The sequence below is a fragment of the Corvus moneduloides genome, chromosome 6 (genome assembly GCF_009650955.1).
Source record: "Corvus moneduloides isolate bCorMon1 chromosome 6, bCorMon1.pri, whole genome shotgun sequence".
Classification (NCBI taxonomy): Eukaryota; Metazoa; Chordata; class Aves; order Passeriformes; family Corvidae; genus Corvus; species Corvus moneduloides.
In genome coordinates, this window is record NC_045481.1 from 13,700,133 (window position 1) to 13,717,805 (window position 17,673).

General features: G+C 39.7%; 1 long non-coding RNA gene across 1 annotated transcript in view; it reads right to left on the bottom strand.

The window, feature by feature from the left end:
- Positions 1–2,120: 2,120 nt before the first annotated feature.
- LOC116445880 overlaps positions 2,121–17,673 on the bottom strand; it is a 162,801-nt gene continuing 147,248 nt past the window's right edge. The window contains exon 11 of the long non-coding RNA XR_004240923.1: positions 2,121–10,817. This is a non-coding gene — a long non-coding RNA (uncharacterized LOC116445880). The remainder of the gene's footprint in view (positions 10,818–17,673) is intronic.

Consider the following 17,673-nt stretch of genomic DNA (forward strand, 5'->3'; position numbering starts at 1 on the left):
GCAAGTTGTCTGCACAAGTTTCACTTCTGTGACTGACTTTTGCACAAACACAAAGTAATTAGATGCACCAGCTCAGGACTTTTAGCACTGACACAGCACATTGTTGCATGCACAATGTGAATTCTTATCTTGAATGCTGGCTCACTATCTTATAAACACAGGGCATAAGCTCCCAGATTCTAGTTTTAAGCTGGCTGGATGCAGAAAACATAATATGGCACTTTTTCAGGCTTGAATGTGAGCACACTGTCCAGGTGGAGCTATCTGGACTGTTGCTGGCCAAAAATATATTTTTTCTCCCCAGTAAAGCTTTCAAAATCATCCAGTGATAGCCATCATATACATGCCCATTCCAGCACATCAGGGCCAGGTTAGGCAATGCATGGTTTCAAGAATATTAATAGAAATGGTCTCTTTTTAATAAATGACATGTGTATGCTTGAGAATAACAAGATGAATATTTTATGCTGTTGTTTATTTGAATTTCATTTTATCTTTTAAATACATTAAATTCCATGTTATTTACCACTTTAAAATGATGACTGGGGGGAAAAGTTTTGTCTTTATAGCTTTAGTAAAAAATAATAAAAATTTACAAAATATTTTCCTATCATTTTAAGAATTAATTATTACAGATGGAAAAAAAAATTTCATCCAGCAATAAGATAAAACTTTTTCATTGTCTTAATTAACAAACTTAGCAGAAAATTAAGATAGTTTTTTTTTCAGAACTTCAAGAAGACAAATTTTAAGGGAGAGGCCAGGGCATAAATGAGTCCCACAATGAGAATTTTGACAGGAGCATAATCAGTTCTTACTAGAATCTGTTGCACTGTTTTATGGTAATTGTAATGAAAGATATGGGCAGAAGTTTCTTTTAGCCTTAGTATGCCCATGCTTCTTAATACATACTTCTGCCATTAGGATCCAGCCTGCTTTTCCCTCTCTTGTCGAGCTTATTGAATTTCTATCTGTCTACATCATCTACAATTTCCTGCTGAATTAATTTCTTGTAGCCTACTTCTTGAACCTATTAAATCAGATTTTCAGTCTGTACTCCACTGAAACTTAACTGAAACTTCTCTTAAAGGTAGTTCTTTTCTTTGCCTACTCAAATTCCAGGGTCTGAATCTTCTTATATTTCCCTGTGACATCTCAACAGGTTTTTGCATAACCTGCCATCCTTTCTCTATGAAATCTTGTCCTCTTAAGTTTTTTTTTCATTTCAAATTGTCTTTCTCTTCTTCTATCTCTCTAAACAATGCCTTCAACATCTCAGTGCACACTCCTCATCTCTATCCACTAGCTCCCACCCCACCTAATACAGAAGGCAACAAAGGGCCTTTTGTTACTAATATCTTTTCTACAATGTAATCTACATGAATAAACGAGTATTTACAATGTAGTAACTATGAAGATAAGAAGAAATCAAAGCTATGGTAGATAAGACAGTATAGCTGCTTTAAAAAAAAAAAGTTTTCTGTTTCAATGACAAATTGAAAAAAGGTAAACATAAGGCAAAGTTATCCTCTTTCTAAGCTCCAGGGAGGGAAATAATGCAACTTTAATTGTGTCTTGTTGAAATTGTCCATTTGGATGTCTAACCCTCTTCTGACATGGTTGTTTTTTATATTAATAACTGTTCTAAATGATGTCTTTTCCTATTACAGTGACATTCTGTCAGCAGTTTGTGCCTGATGAAAAAAAGTGAGGCACTGAAGCAAAGAAGTCTTGGCAAAATGGAGAACATGATATTTGGCATCATCCATTGTTACTGTCTTATAAACATCTTCAAAGAAAATTTTTTAATTCTTTGAAATTTTTTAATTCTTAGAATTCACATTCTGAAGTCAGTGTTTTCTTTCAGGCTCTATCTGGTAAAGGGAAAGAAGAGTCATCCACTCTAAAATGACATTACTTTTCCAAATAGAGATGTCAAAATATTTGGTATATGTAATCTGGCTTTCTAGATATTTCTGGTGGCTGTGTGGTGGGGTTGACCTTGGCTGGATGCCAGTTGCCCACCAAGCTGCTCTATCACTCCCCTCCTTGGCAGGGGAGGCAGAGAAAAATAAGAATTAAAGCAATCCTTGTTAGTCAAGATAAAGGCAGTTTAATCAAGCAAGAGAAAAGGCTGAGCATGCAGAAGCAAAGAAAACAAACAAAAAAATATTCTCTACTTCTAGAAAGCAAAGTATGTCCAGCAACTTGCTGGGAAGCAGGGCTTCAGTACATGTAGTTCTTACTCCAGAAGACAAATTTCATAAATAACAAATGCCCCTGTCTTCTCCTCCTTCTCATTAGCTTCTACTGCTGAGCAGAGACCATATTGTATGGGGTAACCCTTTGGTCAGTTTGGTTCAGCTGCCAAACTGTCACCTCCCAAGATCTTTACCACTCTCAGACTACTGGCAGAGCAGGTCAGGGATTGGGGGTGGAATTTTGGAGGGACAACACTGATGCTGCTGGAGCCCTCCTCAGCAGTAGCCAAAACATTGCTGTGTTACAACTTTTCGAGTTACCAGTGCAAAGCACTGTGAAGGCTGCTATGGGGAAAAATTGCATCTCAGCCAGGCCCAATACACAGGGCTAAAGGTTTGCCTTTCTTTTTGACAGCTTGCATTGTCTTTCTGCATGGAGAAAAGGGTTATATATATATATATGTATGTGTATATGACTTACCTTTTTTTAAGGTTTCTAGGGTGGTTTTCTCAATTTTGGATCAAAACAGTTGCTACAACAGGTAAAAATAGATGAGACCCAATCACACAGCAATGACAGTGACTTTACTCAGATTAAATGCAAGAAGAGGAGGTCAATTTTTTTTAATTGCAAGTGGCTAATTCACTGATTACTAAAAACTGTTCATGAATAATTTATATCTCAAATATTAAACTATGTATGGGATGAGTTACTGGGGAGACTACAAAACCACAAACCTGCAAATCTTTCTTCCTATAAAGCCTATCCTAAGACTTGACCTGTGTAACTTGGACTATTTATTTGTTTTAATGATTGTTCCTAAAGTATATAAATATCTGAGTCATTCATATAACTTTAATGGAGATAATATTCTGCAGTTTTAAGAAGAAATGGTGATTTACAAAACTAACAAAAATTAAAAAATTAAAATCTCATGGGCCAAATTTATCATTACTGCCTTTTATCATTATTTCGCTTACACATTGTGATATGTGGGAGGATTCATCCCAGTTTGAAACAAGCCATGACAATAGGAAAAGAGAGATCCCAAAGGTTCAGGAGATGAACTTCACAATTAGATTCTTCATCATAAAAACAAATATAAGCACAATGCTCAAGTGAATTTTTTACTTTTTTTGCCTAGCACATCACAAACACTTCCATCCCTTACTACACATCCGGAAGTCTTAACACAATATATAAGTCTTAGCAGCTCCATTTTACAGCCAAGAAATTAAGGCATGTTGAAGACTAAGATTTTATATAAAAAGGCTCCCAGTTTGAGGCACCTGGGACGTGGCAGACAAAGGTTTGAGTACTACAAAGTTATGATAAATGGAACTGCAGATCATCAACTTCTGAAGACCTAGCAAACAAGCGCTCCTCAAATTTACCAAGTGAGACCAGTGAACTTTTCTTGAAAATGTCACCCTAAACAACTCAGTGGACCTCGGAGTTGCATCTTACTGATCTCTAAACCTTGTTCTCATTCCCTGTATAGGTTTTTGGGCAGAACTGGATCCTGAGCATAAATGTTGCCCAGTTGCTAAAGACGGTCCCTGCTTCTCTCCTCCGTGCAGGACAGGTATGGAGGTTGCTGCTCCATAAGCTCAGGATGGCCCACGAACCACATACAGTGATCCAGTGTAGGATGTATTCCAACCTGGATATTGGCAAACGCTAGTCTCTGGCATCCCAGCAGGGCAAGACGAGGCTCTGCCGTGTAACTTCCTGCGGAGCTCCTGCTTCATCTCCCGTGCGGCACCTGGGACCAAGGCTCGGGCTGATCTAAGGGGAAGAGTGCCACCTACTGAACCACCAGCACGAGCTCGCAGCTCCCACGGCTCCAGAGAGTGCTGCTCCATGGGGAGAGCCTGGACACGGCCGAAGCAAAGTGCTGGCCACGAATTTGAGCTAGAAAACATACACACACCATCACACTGGAATGAAGTAAAAAGATGGGACTGGATCATCGAGCAGATGTTGCTAAGTGTTAGCAGACAGGCTGGTATACGCCTGTGGCTGTCGTGCATATGGCAGTGAACAAGAAAATGGTATCTTTTAAATGTCTATTAATGTCTATTTTTATATATACATTTATATATATAAAATACAAATGTATATTTATAGGTCTATTTAAATGTCTATTAAATATACTGGATTTTGATAGTCGCTCAGCTAGAGAACGGCTAGACTGAGCTTTCCTCTCAACCATTTACCAATAGGGTTGGTGAAGCCCATCAGAGGAGAGGACACAGTGGTGAATCATGTGAAAGTAAAATGCAGAGCTTAAGGACCTCCTGTTTAAAAATACTTTTCTTTCCAGTACTTTTATGGATGTTTTTGTTTTAATCTTGGGACCCATCTGTCTGTCTACACAATTTCATATCTATTATGCAGCTGCTTAACTTGCATTGCTGAAATACTTCCTCAGTTCACTCAGTATGTCCTGTTTTATTTACAGCCACAATCAAAATCACCTGAAACTGACATTTTTCATGTAGAATCCATTATGTGGTAGAGTGCCATATTTACATCAAAATACCTAAAAATATGTACGAGACTTCTTTGGAAACCCAGCTACCTTACTTTTCAGTCCTGCTCAACTTCTGAAATAATACGGAATTTAGATCTTTAAGAATATTTCAACCTCAAACACTTTCAAAAGACACTATTAAAAAAAACCCTAAAAAACAAAAAACCCCCAACAAAACAGAATTGAAATGGTTAAACCTTTTATTATTCACATTGCATTCATAGTAAATTGTGTAATAGTTTTCATGTCTTAATTACTTAAATTTTATATTGAGCTATAGTGATATTATCTCTCTTTTTGTCTCCACACAATTGTATTTTATAATAGCTTTTATTAGGGCCTACATGAATGGAATTTAAAATGAACACATCATTTCTGTTACTCCTGCAGTTGAGAAAAGAGAGTGCTTTTCTGATATTTGGCGTGAAAAGTGCTTTCCTTTGTGTTTTATGACATATAGCAAATTGTATTAGTTAGGGACACATTTTGAGCAGCAAAGTAACTAAAAGGAGTACAGAGCGCTTCTGTCACTTCTAGTGACTCCACCTCAGCCTGAAAGTGAGTACAATGACCAGCATGAAATGGAATATTCCCCTTAGAAAAGCTTGATCTTGTTCTTATTGAAATAAAAGGCAAAACTTCCACTGGCTTCCATAAGAGAAATATTGGAGTAGCAAATACATAAGCTGATTAAGTGTTTATACAATCTGCCTACCTGCCTTTGAAAGCAAGGTCAGCTCCCCCAGCTCACAAGCTCTACCTCCTCTGCCAGCAGTGCATATCTTGATACCATCACGAGGCCCTCCATGGCTCAGGATGCTCCTTGCATTTGGGGTGCCTCCTTGAAACCTGGCTGCTAAGCCACTTCCTTCACCTTTATGAAATCCTTCCTAAAGTCTCCCTTCTGTCAGCACACCTACACTCAATCTGTGTGTAGGATGTGCAAATAAATTTAAATAAATATTTGTTTTCAATTGTTAACAGTAATAGCAAGGTATGCACATCCAGGGCTTAGACACACAAACAAGATCCCACATGGTAACAAGTTTCTGTTGAGCTGCAAGAATTGCCTGGAAGCACACTATTACCCCCACAGCAACTGCAAGGTGAGTCAAGTCAGCCTCACACACCTGCACAGTGAGCTGAGCCCACTCCAATTACCATGCATTTGTTGGAGGCCAAGAGGACACATGTGGGCACTACCACGCATCAGCTGGTACTTGCTAACCCTTTGGTACAACCTGTTCATCCAAACTTATTATTGCCACCCTGCCATTTCTCACAGGTAGTTTTGGAATTGTAATATAATATTTTAAAATATGTGTATAAACACATGCTATGAAATCAAGGAAGTAGGAATCTTTTAGTTCTATTTAAAAAATTCTTTAGACAGACTTGTGCTTATTCTTTCATTGTAAATTAATAAATTGTATTTTAAAAGCCTATTTGCAAAAATTTTAGTGGCACCTGAACAACATGAGATGCATTGTTTCCAGTTCTGAGGCCAGTAGAAAATGTCAACAAGAAAAGAGGGAAGGCTTAAGAGCACCATTCCAAAACATTGATGGAAAAATTAAGCATCTGAACTTCACTCCTCTCTCTCTAAATGTGTGCTTGTGAGCTTTAATCTTCCTATTCAATCGGTGGGCCAGATTCTGCTTTCAGTTATCATGTCAGTAAATTTCCACCCAATGCCAAAAGCCGTGAAATGTCACCTCATTATACACCACAGCTCTTTGTATGGCTGGCAGAGTTTGCCCAGAAGTTCCATTCAGTCTTTCTCTTGCTAAATGAAGTGCCTTCAATGCTGATCTCCAAGAACGCTTGCTCATTCTGAGCACTTTTTATTCTGAAAATGGGTTCCTTTTTTTCCTCCCTCTTTTTTTTTTTTTTTTTATTAACATGTTCACACTGTTACTAAACATAAAGGGTTTCTCAAGGAACCAATTTTACCACTTTTGTTTGGGTGTTATATGGATGTTCAGAATAGAAATCAAGAGTACAAAAATAGATTTTCTTGATTTATGAGACATTCCTATTTTCAATTCACCATCAGTATGTGCAGACACGATGCAGTCAAGAAATGAAGCATCTGGTTCTCCCACGTTTCATTTATGAACTTTAGCACCAGATGTAAATCATTCATAAAATCCCAAAGTGTTGGAAGAGTCTCTTCCTTCATTTTAACAAACATATATTCCAAGTACTGTACCTAACACTTCACATCATTTGTTACAAATGATGGGATCTGAATTTTAATGACTTCCAGAAATAAATTTCAAGAAAGAAGGAAAGAAGAAGAAAAACAGGTGAGTGTGGCATTCCTTGTTTCTGACCATGAATTCACTTTGAAACCAAAGGATGTCACTTTAAGTGATTATAAACAAACTCTACATGTTATTACCTGCATACAGAATGTTTTGGAGAGAACAAATCTATTACCTTATATCAATTCTTCTCCCAAATCCTTTCCATTAGTGTCACGTTCATGTCAGCAAATGCTGATTCAACTTCAAATCTGAATTTCTTTCCTATTCTCATCCGCCAATCGCCCTTCTTCTCCTCCTTCAATCCTCCTTTCAGTCCCATTTTCTCAGAGAGCCCCTCTTGCCTTTCTCTCAACAGATGTAATCCCTTCCTCCTCCCTTCCCACTCCTTTGTTTCACTATGTGCATTGAATTTCATAGGATAACTCACACTTTGGGAATTAAGCACCTGCCAAAATAATTATGGGATCAAGGCCTATTCTTTATGTCAAGGAAACCTGTCTTCTTTGCCTACAGGAATCCTTTCAACAATATGCATTAGACAATGCTTTCAACAACAAATCAGTCTTTTCTGGCCCTTTTTAATACTGCATTTCTTACATATTAATTTAGCTACAGAGTTATCAGGCGAGCGTTCCATGCTCTGAGGTTGCCTTACAATGTAGAGACCTGAGGAAGTGCTAAGGAGGCGCCCAGCAAATACACAAGAAGGCTCCTTTACAAAGGACATCTTGCTGGAGAAACCTCTACGTGAGGGAACAAAGGAGGCAAGAGGATTCACAGGACCACAGATCTCCCTCAATTCTGCATTCCTCCCAAAACCCATTCCACTGTGCTGCTTTGCTGCCGTTCCGGGCAGCTCTCTTTGCTGTCCTCTCTCTCACTGTACAGTTGCTTAACTGCTAAACTTCTACATGAATGGGTGCAATTAGCCTCAATGTAGACAGCAGCAGTAGGAAAACAGGGTAACATCCAGATAGTTCCAGGTGTAACAACCCCCTATATAAACTTTCTTTAAAAGGAATTTTCCTTTTACTTCAACAACATCTGGCATTTGTTTGACTTTTTATTAATACCTAGAGAATTAGTCACTACTGTAGCTGAGCACCTAGATAACACCACATTTACCTCCAAGAATGGACTTGAGACAAGGAAGAGCTTTCCCACCAGTGGCCAGGTTGTAGGCAGTCTACATGAATTGATGAGGCTGTGGAGCAGCCTCCAGATACCCCCCAAACTGATGTGCAACACGTTCTGCAAGGACATGCTGGGAACGAAGCAAGTTGCTTTAGTCAGGCTGGGAACACAGCAGGGGCAAATCCAGGGGCTGTAAATCTCATGCAGAGATCACAGCTGCAACCATAGCCCACAGTTTACAGCACAAGCTGTAGATCAGTTGCTTGGGTGCCTTAAGCCCTTGGGCAGAGAAGGATTCTTTCCAGTCTCCTGCAGCCTTGTTCTCCAGCACAAACACCAATTGTTCATCCCCTGCCCAGGGTCAGCTCCCCTTAAAACTTGAGGGGGAAAAAAAAAAAAAGCAAGAAAAAAAAAGAAAATAATATCTTCTCTTTCAGGCAAAACTCAGCAGCAACTTTTGAAGCAGAGCAGATGTTCAAGAGTGTGGGGAGAAAAAGCTGCGCTGCACAATTTAAGGCACCAACTGAATGATACTGTATCAAATCAAAACGTCAGGGGAGATTTAGGTAGACGCACTATGAATGCTGAAGCTGAAATCCAGCCTGAATATGGGGAGTTAATGTCTCCATTCCTCAGAAATGTGATACAGGGACTTAATTGCTGAGCATCTCAGCCTCCTACGTCAGCCCGAAGATTCCGTTTCCAGGAGCATAGCTGACACCCCGCTCGGACACTGGTTATGGGAGGCAGAGACAAACCACCAGCACCATCCCTCTGTGGCCAGGGCATCCCCTGGCAGGTGTTAAAGGTGAGCTGTCCCAAGGCTTCATCTCACAGCCTCTGGCCCAGTCGCCAACCAAAACCAGTGTCTGACCTGGCAGCGTGGGGGGCTACATGTGACTGCAAATGCTGCTGCACTGCTATCAGACATGATCAAGCCAGGAGGAAAGGATGGAAAACCATCATTTTTTTAAAAAAATGTTGGGTTTTTTTGGTTTTTTTAATAATTTTAAAACAATTTAAGGTTGTCCACTATAAGAGAAATGTTGGTACAAACTTCCAATATTCCTTCAATAGAAATTTTTAAGAATTATAAAATTTTAAATTATAATAGAAAAACATCAAGACAGCTTTTTTTCTTAAAAAAAAAAAAAAGAGGATCTTTTTCTGTGGATAATTTTCTATGCTTCCTGCCTTGCTTCCTTACAACCTAAAATTCATCTAATTCAATACTGTATGTGCACTGCAGCCTTTAACCACTATTGCCATGTATAAGTATAAAAAGGTGATCAGTTTCACTCTAAGAGGTTTCCCTGTTAAAGATGATCATTCCAAACCTCATATCTACGTCTTCCTTGCAAAAATTCCAAAGTGTTAACTATACATATATTTATAAGGATACCATCTTTGTCAGACTTCTTTTAATTTGGGAATTTTTTGGTAATACTCATCCATGCTCTGTAAGCCCTATTCATGTGGAATGGGTGTCTTTTTCCATAAGTAATTCTTGATGACTTCAATAGACCAGTTATGATGGAAAATTCTTAATTTCTGTGAGAGTATCTGACTATGGTTTCTGTATTCTGAAAGTCACTATAGGCAAACAGAGAATAATGTACAAATACAAGATCAATAAATTTTTATTTTTTTTACTTTTTATTTGACCTAAACTTTAACTTATTTTCAAAACAGGCATAACTATTACACCTTTGCCACTTTTTCTCTTTCTCATTTTCTCTATTGGGGCAATCCAGCCAAAGGAAAAAATAATATTAGGAACAACATCAGTTCAGATAAGTCATGCCCGCTATATGAGAAATACCACCAATTTTATTTTATCCCCCACCTTCATGCCATGTCAGAGGCTGCAGCTTGGGCCTTTCAGAACTCTACAGGCACAACTTACAGTCTCATCTTAGTCCCACAGTGCTTGGGTGGTCTGTCTCAAACTAACCAAGGCAGGAATACCACCTCCTTGATCTATAATGTGCTCATCCATTTCACTTGTCTGCTCAGACATCCCAGGCCAATGATTTATTTGCAGAGGTGAAGCTAGAAAAACCTCCCCCTTTCCAAATACATGTACACATCCTTTTATAAACTGGCTGAAATATTCAGTAACTTCCCAGTGGGGAGTGGGGTTTCCCCCTCCCTCTCCTATGTGTTCTATATGGTTTCCATTATTATTTGATAAATGTGTTATGACACACTATTTACCTCGGTCAGCAGCTCTGTGGAGCTTTGTGCAGCATTGCTCCCCACCTCTGCCACCCACTAGATATTTCACAAATAAATCACATTCCCAGATTAAGACAATCCAGTTTGGTACTGGAAAGGGAGAAAAGAGGTAGGGCAAAATTTGCTGTAGGAGGCTTTGGCTTCATTTCTCTCTTTTGCTTCTGAGCCATGAGGAGCTAGTCCTCAGCCTGTAACACTGGTGCTACCTCAGTCAACTCCTTTTTTCTTTCAGGGGCAGGAAGACATTCTTTGTTCAATGTGCTAATTCTCCATGCTTGAGGTTCCCAGAGAAATATTCAGAGCTCAGTTTTCAATACAGGAAGGAGGAAGCCTGTCTCTTGTAATGCACATGTTCACAGGTATTGAAATAATCTTTTCCAAGGGCAGGAAGTGAGCCAGGATTTACTGTGTGAAAGAAGGTTTGCAGTCCTCTCCTGCTGAAAATAAAAAATATATATTTAAGGTGAATGATCACAGACACTTTGTGTGGACTTGCTCAGTAGCACATTACAGCCTAAACTTGTGGGGCGGATGATGTTACCCTCCAAAGTAGTTAACAAATTACATTACTGCAGCAACTACATATACTCTCCAAATAAGGCTTGTCAGGGAAAACTGAGCATCATTGCAGCTTCTTTTTAGATGAATGTATTGGTTTGGCACGGCCTGGTTTTGGGTAGCAGGGGGCCACAAAGACGGCTCCTGTGAGGAAGCTGCTGGAAGCTTCCCACCGTGTCCAGCAGAGTCAGTGGCTGATGGCTCTGAAGATGGACATGCTGCTGGCCAAAACCAGGCCAATGAGAGACGTTGGTGATGCCTCTGTGATGACATATTTAAGAATAAAATCAAAACAAAGTCACAAGATTTTGGATGCTAGTCAAAGAGGAGGAGGTGAGAACATGTGAGGGAAACAACATGGAGACACCAAGGTCAGTGAAGAAGGAGGGGGAGGAGGTGCTCCAGGCGCCGCAGCCGAGGTTCCTCGGCAGCCCATGGTGCAGCCCATGGTGCAGCAGCTGTGCCCCTGCAGCCCATGGGTCCATGGGGGGGAGGTGCCCGTGCCGGAGCGGGTGGATGCCTGGAGGAGGCTGTGATCCAGTGGGAGACCCGCTGGAGAGAGAGGGCCCTGCTGCCAGGCTGGAGCAGCCTGTCCTTGGGGGACTGCACCCCGAGGAAGGAGAGAGCCCCGGCGCAGCAGTTTGGGAGGGCTGTGGGCCCGTGGGAGGGGCTCACGCTGCAGCAGGGGCGGTGCGGCCGCTGCTCGGGAGAGCGGACCCACGCCGGGGAAGTTCAGGAGAACTGTCTCCCGTGGGAGGGACCCACGGCCTCACAGGGGAAGACTCCTCTCCTGGAGCAGCGGAAGGAAATCCCGGTGATGAACTGACCAAACCCCCAGACCCTGTCTCCCTGCGCTGTCGGTGGGAAGGAGGGAGGGGCTGGGGGAAAAAGGTGTTCTAATGGCTTCTTTTACTTCTCATTATCCTCCTCTGATTCTGTTAGCAATAAATTCACTTCCCAACTTAAGTTGAGCCTGTTTCGCCCTTGAAGTGTTTCTCCCGGTCCTTATCTCACTCACGAAGCGTTTGTCAACTTTTTTTCCTTTCCCCTCCTCTGCCCGGCTGTGGCAGGGGAGGGCGAGAGAGCGGCTCTCGTGGGTGCCTGGCGCTGGGCCAGTGTCAAACCACGACAATGAATTTGATACCAGGACACCATCAGTAGGGTCTGCAGATGCAGTGATGCAGATGTGTGAGCACATAATGTGTGTGTCCGAATGGGGCAATATCAAACCTGATTAAGCCTGTTTGCTGGAAAACTACTGAAAAGCAGATCTTTGCTAGAGTCACAGGTTGACCTTCCAAAATCAAACAGAACCAAAATCTCAAACGAAATTTCGTCCAGGAGAAAAAGCAGCCAGCTGTAGAAAGTGAAACTGTTTCAGGGAACACCACTGCTCCAAACTCTGCCTTGCTAATCCCACCAACGCAGAGCACTATCTGTAGAAAAGGCAAGACCCCAGTCACAGTATTGTTGATTCCACATTCAAAAGTATGAATTAATAATTTCTTTTTCTTTGCCATAAATTAAATATAACAAGACTGACTGAGAATCACAGAAGTTTTGTATTTTTTCTTCTGTGTTTTAGTTGCAATAATTTTTTAAAATAAGTGAATTATGATAGAAGCATACTAGTATAAGAAAAAGGGTGCTAGTGTTTCCTCTCTAATGACTTCAGGGTGCCTTACAAGGTGCTTCAGTTAAGTCAGTGGAAACGCACCTTTGAACTATGCTCAAAGTGATGCATGGCATGGACACCAGTGCTGCCTTCTCAATATCTTCACCCACAGATAGCCAGAGTCCTTGCAATCCTTCTTTGAGCTCACTAACAAAAGCCACATGGGGAGGTCTTCCCTTCAGGGCTATGTGGCTCAATGCTCATGACTCTTCTCCCTTCTCCTGTGCTTGTATAGAAATTTCAACGGTTTTTACCCAATATTTCCTCTTGCATTCATATGAGGAGGTGAGAGCTGTGCTTTCTCATCAAGGCTTCCAGGCTAGGTCTCACCCTTCAGTTAAGATAAGTCAGTCTGCAGAGAAGAACAGTCACAGACCTTCTGTCCTAGTAGTTCTAAGTATCAGACCTCTGTGTAGGGATGCAGAAGCTGCTACTGGTTCCTATTCTGTACATCCTAGAATAGAAACCAGTTACAGAACAGTGCCTGCAAACTGAATTTGCAGATACAACAAACCCTTTCCCAGCTGCCACATACATTTGCAATATAACTTCTATCCCTTATGTCCTCTGTGATGGTAGAGTGAAAAATAAATGTGCTCACATTTATAAGCAGTAATCTCAATAATATGAAATGTGGGTATTTCCCTATGAACACAGAAGTAGTAAAATCCCAGTAAAAGCATCCCCCCACATTCCTATATTAAGGAAGAAATTTGGCAAATTTTTGTCAAAGGTAATATTTAAAGATCTGAGCTGTGTAATGAATGGAATGCTATATTCTGTCAGATAACAGTAATAGATGTTATTAAGCAAAAAAACATGGTATGCTGATGTAAGTGGATGTGGCACACTCTACAGATGATAATTCCTGTCTGTGTCTGCAACAATATGAAAAGGAAAGCAAACCACAGGAAAAATCCTACCAGATAATTTAGAGATAAGAATTAGTTACTGGAAAAAAAATTTGGAATATCAGTTTGATTAAATGCCAATATTGGAGTTTCAGCATAACAGCTTATATTTCCATAATTATTGAGTCCAGATTGTCATGGTGTGTATGTGTTGCTGTGTCTTTGTTTCTTCTTAAGCCTGTTGAAGACATGAGCAAATTTACAATGATAAAAAGAAAATCAAATCCACGTCAACATGCTAAAATAATGGAATATCCAGATTTTTGCTTTCTGTTCATGAGTCTGTTAAAATACAAAAATAATTAAAGTAAAGCAAGTGAAGTATACATGTTGCTTTCCTAATAAGAAGCAGGTAAAAATCACCAGCCTAAAAAATAACCCAGATATTATGGACAGTTATCAAATTTCAAAGATTAATCAATGGGAGAAAAAAAAAGGAAACAATTGTATGCTGCAATAGTTTTTGTAGTCCTTCTTCCCTTTTTACAAATATTTAAAAAATGAAAAAGTTTTTCATAGCAGTCAGATTATTTCATCAGAAGACAAATGAAACCCCAATGTCATACAAATGTTTATCCTATATCCCTTCATTTTCCCTGTCAGAACAGTGCCCCAGCAAGGAAAAGATAATTCTTGCTATAGTTAGCCTGGCATCAGGAGAAGGCTGTTTGACTAGCCAGTTAATTTTGGCTTGCTGAGGGATAATTAGCATAAACTATTTTTTCTAGCCACTTATTCATTTTCATTAAACTTACAGGAATTTAAATAGGGACTTCCACTCCTCAATCAAGTTTGTCAAAACTGGGCCTTGTTTTCGATTGACTTTGGGCGCAGCAGACAAACAGTACAGTTGCACAAACCTTCATTCCTAGCAGAGCTGAAGCAGAAGCTTAAGTGCCTCTAGGAAGAAGCATAACCTGAGCACTCAGAATAAGGTTATAAATTAAACTAGAGCAATTGGTTGAACCTAGACAGAACTGAAAGGTGTTCACCAGGAAAAGTGAATCCAGGTTTGCAGTAGCTTTATACTGCAATTCCTTATTTCCACACTTCTTTCTGTCACTGTGTATCATCACCACATCTAGTGTACCACATAAAGTCTCCACTGCCATCTCATTCTTCCACTTACTCTCTCAGGTCCATAAGGATGACCCAGGCATATAACAGCCCCAGATCCTTCTGTGACTGCAGGGCAAGGGGCAGGCTGTGCTGTGCTGAGCTGAGAGCCCCACGATGGCTGCCAGGCCAGCCAGTGCAGGTGGGATAGTGGCCAGCACAGCATGGCACATGGAGCAGGTGATGGCTGCACCAGAGTTACAGCCCTTTCCTCAGGAATGAGGTGTTCCCAGCTTCGTACAAACATCAACTTTTAGGAAGTGACTTAAGAACTTTGCATTTCTGATGGCCAACAGCTTACACTGTTAGTGGGGGCAGAAGTTGATAGGCAGGTAAAAATCATGATAGCACGTGTCTCTTCCTTAAGCTACAGACTAAAAAGATGAGGAGACTCATGTTCACCTGATTGTAAATGATTTCCTGCCACTAGGCTGTGTTTCTGTGACCCCAGTCATTTAATATGTTCGCTTTTCCCTATGTTGTCTAATAGTGGTTTGGCAGCCACCCTCCCTGTGACAATGACTCAGTGTGCTGCTTTTCCTGTCTTATTCTATGAAACACATCATTTGATGTGACTAGCACAGCTCATTTTGATGAGTCACAGAGCCAGGAAATACAAAGAAAATGCAGTTTTCTGAAGGATGCAGTTCAAACAAATGTTAGAAAAAATGTAGTTTAAAAAAAATTCTTCATCCTAAAATTGTGCGTACGGTATAGTTCATGTCTACCTACCTACATGGTACAAAGTCGTTTTTCTATGTTAACATTCATTACAACATGTCTGATTAATTTGGAAGATGGGTGGGGAGAATACATGGAAGGACATTCTATCTGTCCGTGGTACACAATTAACATCCATTTTCTGACATTCTTAGAGAATCTTCATAAAGCTGAGCCTCCCTTTCTATTTCCTAATGTGTAGTCTGTAACTTCTGCCTTTATTTCAGTTCATGCTTTAAGAAACTTGTATTCTAATTTGATAGGTTCAATTAAAAAAAACCTTTTTTTTTTGCCTCTGCTTAGAAAAAAAGAAACAAGCAAACAAACAAACAAACAAAAAAACCAAAAAACCAAAACAATAAAAAACCCACCCCAGACTCTGAATCCACTTTTTCCTTTTTCCAGCCTAGACCTATAACCACAAAAATATTCTTCCCCTACATGTGTTTTTCCTATTTAGGTAGGTAGGAAAAACTGTATGGATTTTCACATTTCTTCTTCTAGGATTCTTTATAATTGGGAAAGAAAATGGCCAGAGAAAAGGACTTGCCACAACCTTCCTCCTTTCTCTGACCTTAAGCAACTGCCTACTCCTCCTAGCAAGAGTAGAGTGGGGAGTGGAGAAGAACCAGGACAATAATACAGCTCTTCTACACTGCTTCTTAGCATTATTTTACTGGGGTGAAGAAAATTCCCTCTGCTACAGCCACTGCTTCATCAAGGATGTGGAGAGGTTATAGATACTTTTATTACTGTTGTATTCTTTAGAATACAGGAAAATTTTCTCATCATTTCCCTTGACAAAAGCAGCAGCTCAAAGATCAGGAACACAATAACAGCTCTTCCCCTGCCTCCCCTCCAGTCCCCCCAGAAGTTTGCATTGCCACACACATCAGGAGATGTGTCATATTTCTCCTCCTTCCTACTCTCAGGAGCTAATGGTGAAATGGAGAATGTTTGATGGCAACACCTCAAAAAATTCATGGCTTGCTTCAGAAAGGGCATAGGGGCTCTGTCTAACAAAGCAGAGATCGTTTGGACTGGACATCAGCAAGAACCAAACTGACCTGGCTGGAAAATCTTGGCAAAAAGCTGCAGCTACAAACAGCCAGAGCACCGGTGAGCAATGGAGCAATGTAGAGCACGGTCACTACAGCCTTTTTCTTTCTAAAGGTAGAGAAATAATCAAACTGAGCACCATCACCTCCTCTACAATTATGACCAAGTACACACACTATAGAATACTCTTCTGAATAAAAATAATGTACTTATTTGAAAATAAAGATGATTTTTTTTAGGGAAATGGCAGAGAACAAAGTGCACAAGGCCAAACTTTCTAATAAATGAGATTTATTATGGGAAAAAAAAGTCCAATAATTGCATTTTCAGGGGAAAGGTCATTATTACTTAGAAAGAGGTTAATAGAACAATATTAATGGCTTTTTACAGGGCAAAAGAGATAGATGCAGCATTAATATGAATGAAAACAAGAATGCTCCCTGTTACCAAAGTTTAGACTGAAAATTCAGAAGGTCAAACTCGTCTTTCGTATTCCCCAAAATAAAGAATTAGACAGTATAAAATGTTATCAAGCCTTTTCATTCAATGAGTTTAACAGAAAGTAAAGAAAGAAAGTGATGAAAAGTTTTAGCCTGAAGCTAACAATTAGAAGCATCGCTCAAGTTCTATGTTTCTGGGAGACTCTAAGGGAAGATTGTTGAAGATAAAAGTCAACATGAGTCCATCATTGAACTTTTACTAAAGCAATTGCAGATATTCTGTCTATTTGGCCAATATTTTAGATTAGACTAATTTTCTAAAGTAATGGAAAATTGCCAGAGATAAAAAATAATTTGCAATATACATTAATAATAGTATTACATGACACATCCATAATGCTGTCCATGCAAAAGTCTTAAAATACTTTATAAACACTTAATTAAACCTCCCAACACCGTGAGAAATAGATTATTTTTCTCAACCATTTCTCAGCTGGAGAATCTAAGGCATGGACAACTTAAAGCAAAACATTTACCTCAAGTTATGTAATGACTAGAACTGGTTACAATCAATCATGTAGGAATGAAGAAAGTATGTGCAACAAATACTGCCAGAATCAAATAATTTTTCTATCAAAACAAAAAATGTCCTGCATACTTTAACAAGGTTGAGCGCCCAGAAATCTCTTAAATGCATCTAATAATTTTTTCCTCATTAATATCTTTACATACACCCACAAATACATATTGTCTACCAATAAATAAATAGGCAAACAAATAAATGAACTGTGTTTACTTTAAATACATGTTGCAA